The following is a 20357-nucleotide window of genomic DNA, read 5'->3' as shown; positions in this document are numbered from 1 at the left end:
CAATCCCTAGAACTACATATGAATTTGAAAAGTATTAGGGCCAGGTTTAGGTAGCTAAATAACAGTCGTTAACCGCTGAAAATCGGTGAATTTCCCGTTACCGATGGGTATTTAGCCCTTCCTAATGTAGGAGGCTGTAAATAGGGATTCAGTAATTTACTGATTCCTTATTTTAAGGAATCGGTAAAATACTGATTCCTCATTTTAAGGAATCGGTAAATTACCGAATCCTTAAAAGCTATGTAGGTAGCACTTAAGTGAGTGCATTTTTGCTTTAAGGATTCGTTATTTACCACCAACTACAAGTTGGTGGTAAATACCGAATACCTTTAAAAAAGCAAATATTTGCTTTTTTCAAAGTGCCATGTGGCAGACATACATGCCCTTAGGGCATGTATGTGCGCCACATGTGCACACATACACGATTGGGCCTCCAGGCCCATAGGAATGAATGGGAATGTATTCCTTATTACCGAATTGGTATTACCGAATCTGTAATAAGGAATATTACAGAATCGGTCAATTTTACCTATTTTTTACCGACATCAAATTTACCGATTCCTAAATACTGAATCAGTAAAATTCGGCATTTAAGAGTCGGTAAATTGAAATTACCTACATCGGGCTCTTAGAGAGAAAACCAAACCGAAGAAAAAATTAACATGTGAAAAAGAGAGAGCACAGTCCATGTGAAAAAAATGTGTTGGTTGTTGAGGGGGCTAGGGGTGAAACCCTACTCAAGCAACAGCCACAATCCTTGTCAGGATGAAACCCAAAATTTCACTAAATTAACCTGGGCTTTATCCTCTGGTAGCTTGGTACAAAAGAAGTCAGGCTTAACTTAGAAGCAACGTGTAAAGTGTTAATCCAGCACTACAACAGTATTACAGTTGAAACACAACGCAAGAAAAATCCCACACTGGTTTAAAAAAAATAGAGTAAAATGTTATTAAATATTTGACCCCAAAATGAAAAAGAAATCCAATCAGTATAACTGGAATCATACAATTTTAAAGGTTTCAGGTAATTATAGTGCCTAAAAGCACTCAAGGCTATCTGGTCATGTACGACAAGGTGATAGTCATAAGTTCAGTCTAACCACGATGGAGTGCAGGACGGATACAGGGACCAGGTTAGTCCAGCTGAACAAGTTACCCTCTACAGTCCAGCACGAAGAGTTCCGTTCGCGGTGGAGCAGGCCACAAAGAGCAGGGAAAGCGTAGCAGATGGGCATTGGGGTAGTGCGAAGAGCATGCTGGTCGTCACGGATGGTTGTCGCTTAGCGTGAAAATCCTGTTAGTGGTCACAGACAGTCAATGCTGGTGATTTGCAATGGTGATCATGGCGGGCTGTCAATGCTATGGCGGAAAGTGCAGATCTTGCGCTGCTGTTGGTCGCTGTAACACGAAGAGTCAGGTTAATCAGAGCTTTTCTCTGGCAGCCAGCGTAGGCGGCATGATCTTGACCAAAAGGGTCTGTTTGTGGCCACAAAGAGCCCAAACACTTCAGAATTTCTTCTTTTCTTTCTTGAGGAGCTTAACTAATGCTACACCTATGGTCCAGGACCTGGCAGGCACCTGTTGGGGAGGAGGAACTCACTCCAGCAGAGAACAGGAGGGTTCAGACGGATCTAGTCCAGGCAAAAATAGATTTAGGCACAGATCTCTGTACAGGGGTGAATGTTTGGCATTGTTCAGCACTCTGTCCATCAATTGTTCTTTTTGCAGCAGGTAAGCTGGGAGGCTGCAAAGAGGCTTCTGGAACTTGTTGAGACCTTGTAGCTCAGAACAGGAGGTAGCTGACCCATGGAGGGTGAAGGGATGAAGGGTGCAAGTCCGGTCTTCCTTCTCAGAAAGCAAGGCAGGACTCAAGCAGCAGGGTGTCCTTCTTCTGTAATATCCACAGGTCCAGGAGTGTACTTAGGAGTGGGACTGAGGATCCCCTATTTAGACTTGGTGCCCAGTTTGAAGTCGGAGAACCTTCTGGAGTTTCACCCAACAGGTGTGTCTGGAATTTCCTGCCTCTCTGCCTTGATCCCAGTCTGTATGGGGCACAATAGTCTCGTGTGAGGGCCTTTGTGGGTGAGTCTTAATATCATGAAATTCGTTTTTCACTACCATGACATGTAAAACATAAGTACATGTCCATCTTTGTAAATACATTGCACCCTTCCCTATAGGCTGTTTAGGGCATACAATGGGGTGGGAAGGTTTAGGCCTGGCACAAGGTTTGTTTTGCCAGGTAAAAATGACAGTGTAATGCTGCCAACAGGCTGCAATGACAGACCTGAGAGTTGTTTGAAAAGGCTTCTCAAGTGGGCAGCCCAAGCAATGCTGCAGGCCCACTAGTAGCATTCAATTTACAGTCCCTGGGTACATATAATACTACTTTAATAAGGATTTACAAGCAAATTAAATGTACCAATTGGGTGTAAACTACTTTTAACATGTTTAAAGGAGTGAGCACAAGCACTTTAGCATTTGTTAGCAGTGGTGAGGTGCGCAGAGTCCTAAAAGTCAACAAAAACGCGTTCAGAAACAGGTGGGGTAAAAGTAACAAGTCAGGGATGACCCTACAGCAGAGGTCTTCAAACCTTTATGCTCCGAGTCCCCGGTAAGCAAAATGTTTGAGGTCAGGCCCACCTCTACAACTTTATGGCAGAGATTGGGGGAGCGGAAGGGATATGGCTGCATGCAGGGGGGCGGGCTTATGAGATGATTTTAGGAGTTCTTATTCTATAGCTCAAAAACCACACTAAATATGAGATTTATAAAACAATAAATGCATCAAACAAAAACGTATTATTGAGCTCCTCAAACTATTGGGCCCCAATACAACTACACCTGCTGCACTAATTATAACAGCAGTCCGAGTAGCAGGCTATCCCCTCTGCATCTTTCACCTCTTCCTCACCATGCCTTAACATCACTCCAATCTTGAAACAGGCTCTCGGTCCCTTTCAGAAAATAAGAGCTCCCACATGTTGTCTCCCTTTTTTTCTGCAAGGTTGTCCTCAGTCGTAATGCTAGAAAAGAAAATAAGCTCCCATTCCCCCTTTTTAAAGGTAGGGCAGTCATAATTGTGATGCAGTGGGCCCCTCAAACTGCTGGGCGCCAGTCTGCTTCATTAATGATAACCAGCAGTGGCCACTTACACACCTAGCAGCAGGACCTTCTGCACTAATAAATGGCCTTTAAAAAAAAAAAAACAGCAACTTATATTGTTTCCTTCTTTGGTGTATTTCTCTGAAGAAGATGTCTCTGGTCATTTGCAAACATAAAAATGAGTCCCTATACATGCTCTGGTTTGCGGGCCACCTGTTTGACAATATCCATGAATCTCGCTCCTTTCCTCTTTTTCCTGGATCATTTGTCCGAGGCCCCAGGGGTCAAGAGGATTAGGGCTCTGCCTCTGAATGCAACCCTGCTAGCCTTCTACCTGCCACCCCATGGACTCAGCTTTCACAAAAATAATTGCCCCAGAACGGTTAATGCTGACATTCAGGTGCAACAAATTGACAGTGAAACCCTACAGCAACTAACACCTAACCTGCTATACCCAAAATAGTGAAAGTGGAAAGTATCCCAAATTTGTGTGCACACGGTCCAAGCACCCACTGTCAAGGTGCGGTCCTCAACTGAACCTGACAATTTTAAACATAAAGGAGCAATCAGTGCACCACCTCATAACCAATTAAACAAAGAACAAGGTTTGTGTCCAAAGTTGTATTTTCCAAATCTTTTTTATAATTAATCACAATTGATTTGAACGGGACATGTAACATATAAAGTAGACCCGCCAACGCATTTCGTCCAGTACAATGGACTTCTTCAGGGCATATGAGGAGTTGTCAAACATATGGCGCCGTTATATCTGAGGCAAAATGCAAGTAATCAGAATATTTCATGTAATCTGAGAACGGGACAGTAGAGTCACTGTATAAAAACATAGAACTGTTGTGCACAGCTATGTTCTAATTACAGATACAAATGGTATGTGGTGCATCAAGAGTCAGTAATACATCGGGTCACACACAACTCAGGCGGCCCGAGACAGAAAGACACATCAGCTCGGCATCGTGATATGTGCTGGAGCAGTGTATCCATTTGGATTCTCTTTTCCAGCATGCAGACAAAGAAAGACTTTGGGTTACCTCTGCCTGAATGCAAAGTGTGTGGTGGTAGTGCAGGAAGTTAAAGAAGAAATCAGCCTTCTCACCAGCCGTTAATTGGTGAGTCATTTAAAGCCAGTACCACTGGAATTATGAGTTTCTGCAGCAGCAGCGTTTTCCACATAATTATGAGTTTACCACATTTGCTACGTAATCCATCATCTGCTGCATAATATAGGATTTTAACAAAAAAACGGATTCTAGCTCAAACAGAACAAAAGTTACTTAAAACGTGACAAAGTGTTCCAGAGCAGTGGAAGGCCCTTTGCAAAGATTGACTGGTTTATTTATTTATTTATTTTGAAAGTTTTATATAGCGCGGACAAGATCTTTGCAGATATCAGAGCGCTTTACAAAGAGGGGTACATGAGGGAGCATAGTCAGACAAATATATCAATAGATCAAACAGTACAGGTAGGTGGCTGCAAAGCCAATCATGTGAGTAATAAGATAACAATACAAATAAGCAAAGTGGTCAAAACATGTAGTACAGATCAGTGCATAGTCTTACCAGAGTTCGAAATAATAGTTCAAGTGTATTTAGCCATGAGGATAGCCTTTACTTCATTTTTAAAGAGTGTAGTGGAAGAGATAAGCCTGGTTTCGGGAGGGAGTGAGTTCCAGATCCTAGGCGCCATTCCTGAGAAGAGCGCTTATATGTTTTTTCCTTCCGGAATCTTCGAGGTTTCAGCAGAAGATTGTTTGTGCCTCTAGTGTTTCTAGCTCCGCCAGAGATTGTCAGTTTCTGAGCGAGGTATCCGGGTGAGTTTAGGTGTACCGCCTTGTGTGTCATGCAGGTGATTTTCAGATGAATTCTGGCTTCAAAAGGCAGCCAATTCAGGGATTTAAAGTCAGGGGTGATATGGGAATGCTTTTTTGATCCAGTGATGAGTCTCGCTGCAGCGTTTAGAGAAACTCTTAGGGGTGCGGTTGAAGTTAGGGGGAGTCCGCAGAGGGCGACGCTGCCGTATTCAATTCGGGGGATGACTAGTGCTTGTACTGCAATTTGGAAGTCTTTGGTTGGGAGGAAAGGTTTGAGTTTCCTCAGAGTATTGATCTGGAAGTTTGTTCCCTTTGTTGCCTTGCTGATATGTTGCTGCATGTTGAGATTGGTGTCAAGTGTTATGCCTAAAGATTTTGCTGAGTCCACGATGGTGGGTTGGACATTGAGTGCGGTTAGGTGTTTAAGCCAAATTTGGGTGGTGAAGATCTTCGCTGGAGGTGAGATCAGAAGGAACTCTGTTTTCAGGGCATTGAATTTGAGATGATTATCGGCAAGCCAGGATTGGGTGCATCTGATCGTTGAGTTCAAGAGCAAAATGTCTTTGGGGGACTGTAATTTGAGATAAAGTTGGGTGTCATCAGCGTACATGTGAAAGTGTACATTGGATGCTTGTAGCAGGGTAGTGAGAGGTTCCATGACTAGGTTGAACAGTGTTGGGGATAGCGAGGATCCTTGGGGGACGCCTAGCGTTACAGGTATTGGCGAGGACATAAGGTTATTGCTCTTGAATTTCTGCGACCTGTTGTGAAGAAAGGAAGCGAACCACTTGAGAACAGTTCCAGATAAACCCATTCTTGTGTTTAGTAGTTCTAGTAAATTCTCATGTTTAACGGTGTCGAATGCTGAAGAGAGATCAAGAAGGATGAGGAGGCAGGTGTCGTTTTGGTCTAGCATTTGAAGTGCGTCGTCAATTATGTGAGTCATAGCAGTTTCTGTACTGTGCCCTGCTCGGAAGCCTGACTGGTGAGGGTTAAGGAGATCAAATTGTTCAATGTGTTTAGTCAGTTGTAGTTGTGCGCATTTTTCCAGCAGTTTGGCGAGAGTGGGGATATTGGTGATGGGACGGTAATTGTTGAGGTCAGAGGGGTCGGCTGTAGGTTTCTTTAGTAGAGGTGTGACTTGACCAACTTTGAGGGAGTCAGGTATGCTTCCTTGTTGGAGAGAGCTGTTGATAATTTTGGTCCAGAGCGGGAGAAGCAAAGGGGTAAAGTATTTTACTGCGGTAGCAGGAAGGGGGTCCGTGAGGTGATTGGATGGTTTCAGGGTGCTGAGCAGTTTGCCAATTTCTTTTTCCAAGTATGTGCCAAAGGTTGACCATGTAACCTTGTTTTTTGGTTCAGTGGGTGCTAGGCACTGGGGTTTGGAGTAGAGGTTTGCGTCAATGAGGAGATCACTCTTTATGTTGTCAGTTTTTTGGATAAGGAAAGCAGCGAAGTCTTCACAGGAGGGTGCCTCACGCACAGTGTTGACTGGTTGGGGTTGATCCTTGGATTGTGATTTGATTAGCTCAAACAGTTTTCTCGGGCGGTTTTTTGCTTGGTCGAGCTGGAGGCTGAAGAAGTCTGATTTTGAGCGTTTTATTTTCCTGAAGTAGGCGTTTCTCTTTTTCTTCAGATCTTTTAGGTGCATTGCAGAGGGCGCTGATCTCCAGGTACGCTCTGCCGTTCGCATGTCTCGTCTATCCTCATTGAGACTCCTGTTGTACCATGGATTGGAGATTTTAGTAGAGACTCTTTTTAGCTGCATAGGTGCAGCCTCATTAATTATTGAGGTCATAGCGTTGAGATAGTGGTCAGTCAGGGTTTGAACGTCCGTAGCGCCAGTCGGCGGGCGTAGGAGATTGCAACTGTTAGGGGGCAAAGAGCCTGGGTTGAGTTTTTTCATGTCTCTTTTCCAGACTTTGGGCTTGGAGAATTGAGCCTGGTTAACTTTAACTTTTTCATTGATGAAGAATGTGACAATATGATGATCTGACCAGTCACAGGGTTGGATGGACTCAAGTTGGATAGAGTCTTCTTTGGAGATGATCAGGTCGAGTATAGAACCTTTCTCGTGGGTCGGGCTGTTGCATATTTGGGTGAGGTTAAGGGCATCGAGGAAACTTTTAAGACTATTTACCACCGCGTCCTTGCGATCGTTCCAGTGGAGGTTGAAGTCACCAAGGTATATTTGGGTGAGCTGCCGTCCGGCATTGGTTGAGATCATATCCATGATTTGTTGGGAAAAGGTGAAGTTGTCCCTGGGTGGGTGGTAAATGCTGTGAAGAGAGCATATCGGTTTGCCCTCACTGATAATGTCGAGGCAGATGTATTCCCAGGATGTTGGGGATGGTAGGGAGGTGGAATTGACTTTCAGAACAGAGAGGTTGTTCCTGTAGATGCATGCGATTCCACCACCTATTTTGCCTGATCTGTCGAGCCTGATAATGTGGTAGTTGGGCGGAACCAGAATGTCCATTATAGGTGTTGAAGATTCAGTTAGCCAGGTTTCAGTCAGGATGATTAGGTCAAGGTCCAGCGATAAGAGGAGATCAGCAATGGCGGCGGAATGTTTCGAGGCCGATCCGCAGTTGAGGAGAGTGCATTTGAGACGGGGTGTGTCAAGGGTGGTGGATGGTTCTAGAGAGAGAGGGACTTTTCTAAAGTTATTGGGGATGGAGAATCTGCTGTTTAGTGTGGGGGGTCTAAGGGGATTTGAGTGTATCGTGGGGATGGTGAGGTGAGGGGTGGTTGTGTCATTTTGGGGGGCTGGGTCATAGGAGCGGAGAAGGGTGAGTGTGTCGAGGTCAGAAGAAGGGTTGTGGGTGCGCTGAGGGCGGTTGTTGCGATTGCGAGCTGGGATTGAGGTCAGGTTGGGGGGGAGTTGAGTGAGAGAGTTAATCGGAAGGGTGAGGGACAGGTTGAGTGGGGAGGTGTAGTTGTGTGAGGTGTTGCAGGGGCGACGAGGGCAGTTGCTGTGTCTATGAGCAGGGATTGGCGCCCGGTGTGGGGCGTGTTGATTGAGGGAGTCAGCCGGAGGGGTAGGGGACAAGTTGGGAGGGGTCACCCCAGGCGGGGAGGTGTAGTTGTGTGAGGGGTTGCAGGGGCGACGAGGGGGACGAGGGCAGTTGCTGCGTCTATGAGCAGGGATTGACGCCCGGTGTGGGGCGTGTTGATTGAGGGAGACAGCCGGAGGGGTAGGGGACAAGTTGGGAGGGGAGGTGGATGAGGGGTGTATGGGGTGTGTGGAGAGTAGTTCTTTGATGATGTGTATGTCTTCTTTGATCTGAGTGAGGGTGGCCATGATGTGGTCCATCGTGGGGTAAGTGGTGGAGGTGGGGGTGGCAGAGGTGAGTGACTGACCAGGGAATTCGCGGGCAGGTGGGAGAGTGGGCTAGTGTTCGAGCAGGGCTGCGTTGTGTTAGTGTACGGGAAGGTGTTATGGCTGCTTATTGCTGTATTTGGGTGTGAAACTGGTACTAACGAGGGGAAATATTTTCCGTGACAGAGTTATCATGAGTTAGCCAAAATAATGAAGTAATGCTAACCTCGAAATTTGCCGCATTGTGTTGCATAATTTACCTTTTCTTGCTGCATAATTTTGTCCACCCTGCTGCATAGTGTGGTCCTCTCCAGCTGAATAATTCCAGTGGATCTGCCTAAAGCTTCATGGTGGCAAAGATGTATTCTTTTTGAGGTGTAATGTAGGGGAGTTATCAGCTGAGTTCTGGAATAATTGAGACACTTATAAAAATGTCCGCATTAGATACAGTCTGATTACTTATTACTAAAATCTATATTTTGTAAGAACTTGTTTTATCTCAAACACTGCATCATTTTGCTGAAGCCTAGCTTAGACTATGTGAAATACTATTTTAAAATAACGACTTACATATTCACAGTGCTTTCTGCCACAGGCTGGTACCTCAGAGCACTATAAACAGGGCCACTGGAATTATGTGGCAGGAGAAGGCCAAATTATGCAGCAGAATTGACTTTATTTTGCAGCAAGCAAAGGCGAATTATGCTGCATAATGCTGCACTTTTTGTGATAACATTACTGCATTCTTTTGTCATTTTTAGGCAAGCCCTCTATGGGTATTTGGCACACCCACCAATTGCCATTGCTGGCCACGGAATCGAGCCGCTTGCCCAACAAATGGTCCGAGGGTTGTTCCGATCTGTGACGGACTCAGGGCTCGAGTAGGGGTACCACGCGGGTGAACGGCCCCCCCCCCCACTTATTTTACCGGGAGCTCGATAACTAGAGCAAATGGAGCCACACATGAACGCTGCTCACGCGCTGGCTTCTCTGATGCAATCGAATCTAAGGGTTGAGCAAGAGGAGGCAATGAATCTGATGGTGCAAGCCACCTTTCGTGACGTCACTTCCTGTCGTGACGTCAGTGTCCCCACACTTCTTTTTTTAAGACCTGTGCTCTGGACGGACGGCATCATGGTAGCTTGCTATGGAATTGATAGTATATGTATGCTCACCAGCCAGATTCTGTGCAGTGCGGCACTTTTATCCGGCACTGTCAGTATCATCTGTGCCAGCTTATTTAACCGACTTTATCGTGTTCAATTAGTTTCCGCATTGCCTGTTTTCAAGATCAGGAGATTGTGCATTTTAGAAAGGACAAGGTTAGCGCCTGGAGGCCAACGGCAAAGTATTATTTAGCTTTCCTCCTTAAAATATTTTATATCACATAGGAGCCAGCAGTGACATAGCTGATACTTGTTGCATTGTATTTACTTTCATGAACTCCAGCATGTAATGTACACTTGTTTGACGATTTATTTTCTCCTTTTTAGGTCAAAACGCTCTTCTCCTGTCTGGTTTATTTGAAATAAAAAAAACTGAACTGGGCATGACGTTCCTCGTGACACTGAATCATAAGTAAGCCTCACAGATATGAGAAGACACTCTGCCAGTGTTCTTTTTACTTGCTGTCTGGGGTATGGTTTAATTCAAAATAAATATTTGGGAATGAAGGATGTATCTTAATTAATAAGGTTTGTTCACTTAATTAATGAGCTATATTTAAAAAAGGATTCCTTCTACTACTGGTGAGTTCCTTTAACTTTAAAATATATATATATATATATATATATGCCGCGTCCTTTGTTGTAAAAAAAAATATTTATATGTATATATATTTAAAGAGGGCTAATCTCTAGAAATATGCACGTTCCATGCCCAGTCTTAATCTATTACATGACATGTAACTTTCGAAATTGCTTCCAGCCATTTGATGAAAGTGCCACACTTTGAAAGTTAACGCATCAGCAAAGGAGAGGATATGCTTTGAAATCCTGCCTGGGCGCATAATGCGCTGATTTTGTTAAAGTTTCTCTTTCCCCATGATTCCCAGAAGAAATGATGTCCTTATCTATATTTTTATAAAAGAAGAAAATGCGATAAGAGCGATGTAATGAGACACCAGCCCTTTTGAAGCCAGAGCGCCATGCTGCACTTGCATCAAACTCACTCGCACAATTTCTCGCAATGCAATGACGAACAAGCAGGAGGTGCATGTTGTACCTGTCAAAACATGCTTTCTTTTTGATCTAGTGCTCATCCTCTTAGGACGCCAGAAAACCTGCGTCCCGTAATCTGAACTGACTGTTTAATAGCTTAATTTTTGCTAGCCAGCTGACCAGGCTTTAACGAACAACCCACCTCTCTATAAATCTCTCTTCTTACTGTTTCTGCACTGTGAAAATTATGGGTTGCTTAACTGCTGGGCAAACATTACAACTAGTCCTTTGAAAAACAGTGGCATGATAAATATTGAATTCCTCTTCAATTCACCACAATCGCCCCCCTCCCCCCCCCCCCCCCCGGAACGCTACCACCTGGATGACTTCCTTTACAGACATTATTGCTCCTCTTTCCCTGAAAGCGGCCAATTTTTCCATTCTTGGCGACCTGAATCTCCATCTGGAAGTCGGTCAATGTAATGTCAGCAAACTGTTTTTATCCGAACTGGAAACTTTAAATATCTTATTATGCAACTCTGGGCCTACACATTCTGCTGGGCACTTATTGGACCCCGTCCTTTTACAATCTCCCTTTTGAATGCTCCCTCCCTGCCCGCTCTTTGGAATGGTCTGACCATTATGCTGTACATTTTGTCTTATTCCAGCCTAAAATTCAAAATAATAACAGCAGCAGTAGGGATGTGCTCATACGTCGTTGGCATTTGCTTAATATTACTGATCTTAATACACGTTTATCGAATACTCTTCCCAACACCAACACATCCACATCTGTATTAAACTCCGAAGTATTCAAATGGCTGGACTCTGCCATTGATGAACTTCTTCCCCTCACACTTAAAAAGTCTTCATCCCACCGACCCCCTGCACCCTGGTTTTCTGATGAGCTAAAACGCATGAGATCTAGTTGTAAGACTTTAGAGAGAAAATGGAGACGCTTTTATTCTGTCTCCCGTAAGATAGCCTACAAGGAAGCCCGTAGGGACTACCATCACCACTGTAAAATGGCTAGAGCTGCCTATGTTTCAAATACAGTAACTAATGCCCAAAACTGTCCCCGTACTCTCTTCTCGGTTGTGAAGAAATTAACTGGAGCAGATGCAATACCAGCCCCTCCTGCCTTGGATGAGGCTCAATGCAATTTGGTCGCACATTTTTTCATATCTAAAGTAGAGCGCATCTATGACTCATTAAGTCCTTTAACATCTAAGGATACGCCTCTGCCAGAGCCTATTCTGACTCCAGATGTTTCTTTCCCCCAGAGGATGAAACTTGCGAATTGGTTTCCTCTTGATGATGCCTCCTTTTTTCTCTGTTTAAATAGCATTAAGTCTGGATCCCCTCGGGATCCGGTACCAGCCAAGATTGTAAAACTACTGGAACTCAGCCCTCGTCAAGTGCTACTGCAACTTCTTAACTCTTCTTTATCTGAGTCATTTGTTCCACAAGAGTGGAAGCACGCAATGATAATCCCTTTATTAAAAAAGGCTGGAGCGGACATTACCAACTTGTCCAATTTTCGACCAATTTCATTGCTTCCCACTTTTTCAAAGATCCTGGAAAGACACATTAATACTCAATTAACACATCTAGTGGAGAGCTCGGGCTTCCTACATCCGTCCCAATCAGGCTTTAGAGCGCATCATTCGACTGAAACCATCCTTCTTGTGACTCTCCGGTCCCTGGGAGTAGAAGGTGCGGCTCTACCCTGGATAGCCTCCTTGGTATACACCCGTTACAACGGATCTTTTACTCCGCAGACCCATTACAACGCGACCATTACTCCGCATACCATTACAACGCATTGCGCTGGGGGGCGCTCTAGGATAGGGAATAAGTATAATTTACTATCCAACACCTTCCCTAGGGTCCACGGGGACTGGAGTTAGAATAGTAAATTATACTTACCACTATCCAGCGCCCCAAGGCGCTATGCGTTGTAACGGTATGCGGAGTAAAAGTCGCGTTGTAATGGTCTGCGGAGTAAAAGTATGCGTTATAACGTCATACATCCTAGCCTCCTTTTTAAAAGATCGCACTTTCCAGGTATTTTCTGTTTCTGCTTCCTCTACAATTCATCCCTCGGCGTATGGTGTTCCCCAGGGGTCGATACTTAGTCCCCTATTGTTTAACATTTATGTAAGATCTCTAGCCACTATTGTGGAAGAAGTGGGTCTTACACTGTACTCCTACGCCGACGACTCACAGATCATCTATTCTCTCTCTGATAAAGAATGCAATAATACTTCTGCTTTGAAAGAAGGTCTGATCCGGGTCTCGAGATGGATGAAGACTAACTTCTTAAAGTTAAACGGTGATAAAACCGAGGTTGTGATACTGGGTAAGAATAAGGACCTCTGGGCCTCCCACCACTGGCCCCCTGATATGGGACCAACTCCGCAACCAGTAACCGTAGTTCGCAACCTTGGGTTTCTCATTGATGAGAAACTCACAATGAGACAGCAGGCTGTAAAGGTGGCCTCCATCTGTTTTGCCACCTTGAGATGGCTACAGAAGATCCTGTGGATGTTGCCCCTTTCCACACGAAAAACGGTAGTCCAGGCATTGGTTGTTTCCCGCCTGGACTATGGCAACGTCCTATATCTTGGAGCCGACCTAACAACTATAAAAAAACTCCAGGTTGTGCAGAACGCTACTGCCCGCCTGCTCTGCAACATCCCTAGGAGAACATCTGCCTCTACAGCACTACGCAACCTTCATTGGCTTAAAATTCCCCATAGAATCAAATTCAAAGCTTTGTGTCACGTTTTTAAAATTAAACACGGCTCAGCCCCTAGATACCTTCGGGACCTTATCCAGGCTTATAAACCTAGCCGAACTTTAAGATCATCACTACATGGTGACTTTTCTGTTCCCAGATTTAGGGTGGCAAAAATGGGAGGCCGGTATTTTGCCCATCTAGGCCCCAAATTCTGGAATACTCTTCCTGTGACTCTAAAGACAGAAACCAGTCTTCTCTGTTTCCGCAAGGGACTTAAAACGTGGCTCTTCTGTCAGTAATTTGTAGCCTGTAAACTCAGCCTGCCAGTCTTCTTCTTCAGTCTGTCCCTTAGCGCCGGGAAACCCACTGCGGGTAGCTGCGCGCTTTAGAAGTTTAAATAAATAAATAAATGTTACTTTTTGTTTTTATTGGTGTTTTATGTACATTTGTAATCTAATATGTATACAACTCCTTCCCTGTTTGCCCAGTTTGATGTGATGCATTCTTATCTCAACATTCATAAGTGCGTTTTTAGGTCTCGCCTGCATTGCAACGCATGCGCTGTCGCTGGCAAGAAATTTTGTGAGGGGTTTCAGAAAAGGGCTTTAAGCCCCACCCCTCATTTCCATTGGCTGGCGTCACAGTTTATGCTAAAAGGTGGCCTGCCATTGGTAATGAGGGTTTTTTGGCGATGCCCTTTTGCCTCCGATCCGACTGGGTCACCGGCTTTGCTGCTGTCACAAAGCACTTTCTTATCTTTATGTGTTCCACGCTAATTGGAAACACATGCCCCATATAGCTAAGAGAGAGCACACGCAACGCTGTCTGCGTGTTCCACGCTAATTGGAAACACATGCCCCATATAGCTAAGAGAGAGCACACGCAACGCTGTCTGCGTGTTTGTAGGAGAGTAGGGTCTGCAATCCTATGATCACCCAGATTTTTGCTTTTTGCTGCACTGGTTTACGACTTTCCCTGGCTGTGGGCCTGCTAATCAGACCCACAGCCTAGCTGTTCTCTCTATCCAAATTGTACTCAGGTACTGAATTGGCACTGGGCCCTCTCCAAGTCCCTGTACCCAGGGCTGAGGTGCACCCAGAAGTCTCCCAGGGGCTGAAGCATGTATTGTGCCACCCCTGGACTGACTAACTAAACTGACACAACTGGCTGCACGGCAGCTGGGGCAAGGTGGTGTACTCACCCTTTGCTGTAGATATAGTATACCTATATCTAACCCCAAAATGGACACACAGATCTCCTATCAGTCACTCCTATGGCAGGCCTTAACAATCCTGAAGGCAGAGTGCTTGGAATCGTGTGAGATGGTGCTCTGGCATGAGCTGAGCCTGTCTGCGGCTTTCGGGATCTATCCCTTAGCCGTTTCCATGATATCGCATACCATATACTCTTAAGTGCATTATAATCCTCGCGGTTATATGCCAACTCTGGTATCGCTTTATCAAAACATGTCGAGTAAGGTGTCATACGAATTGGAATACTAACCCCTCGCCAATTCTGGCGACAGGGTTAGCATTCCACCCTTCTAGAGGGACACGACATGTATGTAACCCCTAACCCCGGTTAAAGTCAAACAGAGCCTCAGCTCCACAAAATGGATGCTGCCACCGAGACACAAGTCTGCCCTCCTGCTGCTGGGAGTCCTCCCAGAGCAGGAGATAAGGACAAAGGGTTTCCTGCCAGGGGCGGTGCCAGCACCGTCCCAGACAGGATTTTGTGTATCCTAGGTAGGCAGGGCTTCAGAGGAAGGTGACTGCAAGTGGCACCCCGGTGCTCACTATGCATAGGCCGGCTTGAACCAGTTCCAGGGACACTCCAGACCCTGAGCTGGGGAAAAGCCCGCCAAGGAAGTGGGTGTAACCACCCCCCTCCTGGTCCCACCCATAGGGCAGGACTTAGTCGCGTGCCAGCCCCCTTTTCTCAGATAAAGGTAGGAGCAGGCCCCCTTCCAAATTAGATCATCTTTGGAATCAAGACACGACTTTCTACGAAAGGACTTCAAGATTTCCTTCTTCAAGATTCTCCCTTGTGGCTAAGGAGTAGTCACCCTGCATCCGCAGGCACCATCGCAAGAACACTGCGGTCTGCTGTAAGTCCTTCCTCCGGAATCCGACTGCCCAGCTCGACAAGACCCGGCTTCCCTGGCACCTCCGACCTCTACTCACCTCTACAGCCAAGCTGAGAACCGTGAGTGCGACGAGACCTCAAGGGACCGACTATTGCCAAGACTGCACGACTTCTGCACAGCAAGCCCGCCGAGTAATTTCCTGGTGAGTGCTTTGGGGTCCGAGAAGCCCCGACCCTGAGCAGCTCCAGCACCGAAGATTAGCCCCCCAGCATCTCCACGATCGGCGTGGGGGCCCTTCTGCTTTTTGCTGCTCACCGCGTTGTTTGGCTACTAGCCCGCTGGCTTGTGGCCTTCTGAACGACGCCCGACGACATCACTGCTGCTGGTCTGGTTGCTCCAGACTGGCCCTTGCTCCCTTCCAGAAGAGGAGCACCCCGGACCCTCCTGCTCCACTCAAGACGCCATTTTGAGTCCACCGCGTGGGCTTGAATTAGCCAAGGCTTTGTTGCCCAATCCTGGGTCCTTCGACGCCGACAGCTTCATCCATCGTGGGACAGCTCGCCTCTCCATCCTGGTCGCCGACAACGCCTCCTGGTCCGTGAGATCTGCAGAGCCAGCGTCGCCCACTCACCTAGTCGAGGTGACTACCATCCGGTGCCCTCCTGGTGCCCACTGACTACTGGCTAGTAGTCACGAACTTGGTCCCCTCTGCTTTCAGGTGTCATCCATCTTCCAGATCCAGGCTTGGATCACTTCGAACAATCTTCACTGGTCGCCTGCCAGCATCTTTCTTCCAGGCTCCTGGTCCGGCAACGAGGATTCCCGACGTCTTTTGAGACCTATGCAGCTGCAGCCCCTGGGCTAGGTAACTTCGGCATTTCGGTGCCCCAGCATAGCCTCACTATCCAAGGGTCAGGATCCACTGTCGTTTTCTCCCTACCAGGTCGGGTTCGCCCGTGAACACTAACTTTAGCGTTACTAGCTTCCATAGACTTTGTCCCGCATCCCGCGTGAGAGTGCACACTCTGCACCCGAGTCTCCTAGGCCTCCTAGAAGTAATCTAACGATTCCATAGTCAAGTCCTAGCGATTCCAAAGCCTATTAGTACTGTACTTACCTGCTAGTAATTTCGCATTCCACTTTTAAAGTATATGGTTTTTCGTGCCCCTCGGGCATTTGTGTATACCGTGCTAACTTAAGTATTTTCGTAAGAGTTTTGTTGTGTGCCTAGCACCCTGTCCTCATAAAGAGTACAGGGTTGTTGTGATTCTAATAAATACACTGTTTATTTTCATAACACTTGTGTGGTGTCCTTTCACTGGGTGTTCAAGGGGTAATGTGATGGTAAAACAGCTGGCTTAACACGCCCTCTAGAGTCTTAGCCTTAGACTGCTCGTATCCATGCTACTAGGATAGCTGGTCTATAAGGTTGACTTACAACCAATCATCAATAAGGGTTGTTTGGACTGATATATAGTGATCACTAGAATAGTGAACACTGCACATCAGGCCAACTTCTCACATTGGTGAGCAGCGGTTGGGATTTGAGCTTGTTGTTGTTTTACCACACATGCCCTAAGAATATCTTGTGAAAGATCACATAAGTACTAAAGGTACATATAACTTAGCTTAGAATACTCTGAGTTCTACTGAACCAGCTGTTGTAGCTCCTAGGGCCTAGCACACCCTAAACTACAACTCTAGCAAGGGATCAGTAGGCAAACACATAGTGTAGGTAAGTGCACCACTTACACCTCACTAGAAAAGCATGTCTAACCATGGAGAGTCCACTGAGACTCCCCTGGTAAGTGTTGACCCTCCACAGGTCACTTCCAGATATGCAGCTCTCAGTTTCCAGGAGATGAGACAAGTCTGTACCTCCAGGAAACTGAAGCAGGGGTCTAACCCCACCATTCCCTTTCTGATAGGTCTCTTAGAGACATATGATGCCAGAACGATTTCTCAGTTACATGAGAACATGCCAGCCTTAGAGGGAACCTCTGGGGATCCAGACCTCCCCAACACTGCTACTGCAGTTGGAGAGGAGGAGGATCAGGAGGAACTCTCTGGGGATGAGGTAGACAAAGGTCTTGAGGTTTTCAGAAGGCTAACCAGGGCCAACTTAGACTTACTTGGGCTAGGATCTGGGGGACCCCCAGTACTAACCCGAAGTGGGCCTAACCTTGGAGTTAGGAGAGATAGATCTCTTTCTAGGGACTCCAATAGATCTCTGCACTCTAATGCCTCTTCTCAGAGGAGAAGGAACTCTCCCCAGAGGAGATTGACTTCCCCTCAGAGAATAGAGCATGAAGCTAGAATGAGACAGGCTGCTCTGAGGATTGAAAGGGAAGAACTTGCCCTGGCCAAAGAAAAGCTTGCCTTTGCTAGAGAGCAGCAGATGAGTGGGCTAGCTCCCACTGGTGGCAGCAATCTCCCAAGAGATAGAGAGAAGGGTTTAGATACTAAACACCTGACTAAAATAGTGCCCCCCTTTAAGCAAGGGGATGATATCCAGAAATGGATGGCTGCTTTGGAGAGGGCCTGCACTGTGCAGTGCATTCCCCGAAGTCAGTGGGCAGCTATACTGTGGCTCTCCTTTGATGGTAAAGGTAGAGATAAGCTCCTCACTACAAGAGTGGAGGATGCTAATGATTACCAGGTCCTGAAAAATGCACTGGTTGATGGGTTTGGTTTAACCACTGAGCAGTACAGGTTGCTGTTCAGAGACACCCAGAAAACTCAGTCTCAGGACTGGTCTGACTTTGTGGATTGTGCCACTAAGGCTTTGGAGGGCTGGTTGCTGGGTAGCAAGGTTACAGATTACACAGGATTGTATAATCTTATGATGAGAGAACAAATTTTAAACAATTGTCAGAACCAGTTGTTGCACCAGCACCTTGTTGATTCAGATCTGACCTCTCCCCAAGAATTGGGAAAGAAGGCAGACAAATGGGTCAGGACAAGGATCAAGCAGAACCAGAACCAGGGTGGTCAGAAGAAAGCAGACCAGAAGGGTAATGCAAAGAGTGAACAAAATGACCAGAAGTCTTCACCAGGTCCCCAACAATCCAAAGAGGGTGGGGGTCAGGCTTCCCAGAAGAAGAAGACTCAAGAAGGCCAGTCAAAAAGGTGGTGCCAGTACTGCAAAAGTAAGTCTCACTGGTTTAGTGAGTGCACCAAAAGAGGAGGACAAACTCCTGCCACTACAGCCCCTAAGGCAACTGCACCCCCTAGTACAGTCAGTAGTGGTAGTGTACCTCCCAAGGCATTAGTTGGGTTAACCTTGGGTACTGAGGGGTCTGACAACTTAGTTGGCACACTCACTCAGGCTGTCCTTGTCTGTACAGGGGATATAGATATGTCCCCTGAGATAAGTCCCAATACTTTGGGCAAATACAGGCAGACACCTTTGATTAATGGCAAAATGGCTCAGGCCTATAGGGACACTTGTGCCAGTGTCACCATGGTGACACCTAACTTTGTGGACCCTGGACAGATCATGCCAGGTACTGATTTCCTGGTGACCAATGCCAGCAATGTCACTACTAGTCATAGTGTGGCAATTGTGGCTTTCTCCTGGGGTGGAGTGAAGGGACAAAAGAAAGTTGTAGTCAGTTCAGACCTCCCAGTTGATTGTTTGTTGGGCAATGATTTGGAGTCATCACAATGGTCAGAAGGGGAGCAGAGGACTCACATGGAGATATTAGGCTTGCCAGCACATGTGCTTGCTGTGACTAGGTCACAGGCCAGAAAATGCCCCACTGAACAGGTGCTGGATCCTGAAATTATGGACCAGACACCTTCCAAGAAGAAGAGCAGTAGGGTTATGGCTTTGCCTTCCCCCTTGCCCCAGGTTGAGGATCAAGTCTCTGAGGAGGCTGATCTGAGAGAACTGAGGGAAACTGAGCCTAAAGAGCTTGAACTTGATCAAGTTGAGTTTCTGGGCTCAGGGGGACCCTCCAGAGCAGACCTGGGGAAGGCACAGTTAGACTGCCCTTCCCTTGAACCCCTCAGACAGCAGGCTGCTGCTGAGGCTGCAGGGAATGCCACAGGTGCCCACAGGGTATACTGGGAAGATGGACTCCTGTACTCTGAGTCAAGAGACCCCAAGCCTGGTGCAACCAGGAGGCTGGTCATCCCCTTGTCTCTGAGAGGTTTCCTTCTCACCTTGGCCCATGAAATTCCCCTTGCAGGTCATTTAGGTCAGACAAAGACTTGGGACAGGCTTGTCTCACACTTTCACTGGCCCCATATGAATGAGAATACCAAGGAGTTTTGTCGCTCCTGTGTCACTTGCCAAGCCAGAGGTAAGTCAGGTGGCACAACAAAGGCCCCCCTCATACCACTACCTGTGGTGGGGGTTCCCTTTGAAAGAGTGGGGATTGACATTGTTGGTCCAATGGAACCCCAGACAGCATCAGGGCACAAGTTTATACTGGTGGTAGTGGATCATGCCACCAGGTATCCTGAAGCTATTCCACTTAGGACCACTACAGCACCTGTAGTGGCAAGGGCCCTAGTTGGAGTGTTCTCCAGAGTGGGCTTCCCTAAGGAGGTTGTTTCTGACAGAGGTACAAACTTCATGTCAGGATATCTGACTGCAATGTGGAAGGAGTGTGGTGTGAACTACAAGTTCACCACACCCTACCACCCACAATGCAATGGGCTTGTTGAGAGATTCAACAGGACCCTCAAAGGGATGATTCATGGGCTACCTGAAACTCTTAGGAGAAGATGGGATGTCCTGATCCCCTGCCTCTTGTTTGCTTACAGAGAGGTCCCACAGAAGGGGGTTGGCTACAGCCCTTTTGAGCTTCTGTATGGACATCCTGTAAGAGGACCCCTGTGTTTGGTGAAGGAAGGATGGGAGAGACCTCTCAAAAAGCCTGCCACCAACATAGTGGACTATGTACTTGGTCTCCGCTCCAGGATGGCTGAGTATATGGAAAAGGCATCTAAAAACCTTGAGGCCAGCCAAGAACTTCAAAAAGCTTGGCATGACCAAAAGGCTTTTCTGACTGTGTACCAGCCAGGACAGAAGGTGTGGGTGCTGGAGCCAGTGGCCCCAGCAGCTCTGAAAGACAAATGGTCTGGGCCCCACACCATCATTGAGC

General features: G+C 46.6%; 1 protein-coding gene across 8 annotated transcripts in view; it reads right to left on the bottom strand.

The window, feature by feature from the left end:
- CHD3 (chromodomain helicase DNA binding protein 3) overlaps positions 1-20357 on the bottom strand; it is a 1139027-nt gene that overhangs the window by 484468 nt on the left and 634202 nt on the right. The gene's annotated exons all lie outside the window — the stretch shown is intronic.

This window comes from Lissotriton helveticus, chromosome 12, assembly GCF_964261635.1.
Source record: "Lissotriton helveticus chromosome 12, aLisHel1.1, whole genome shotgun sequence".
In the NCBI taxonomy this organism is placed as follows: domain Eukaryota; kingdom Metazoa; phylum Chordata; class Amphibia; order Caudata; family Salamandridae; genus Lissotriton; species Lissotriton helveticus.
Note: the sequence above shows the minus strand (reverse complement) of the source record. Positions and strands in the feature narration are given on the sequence as shown.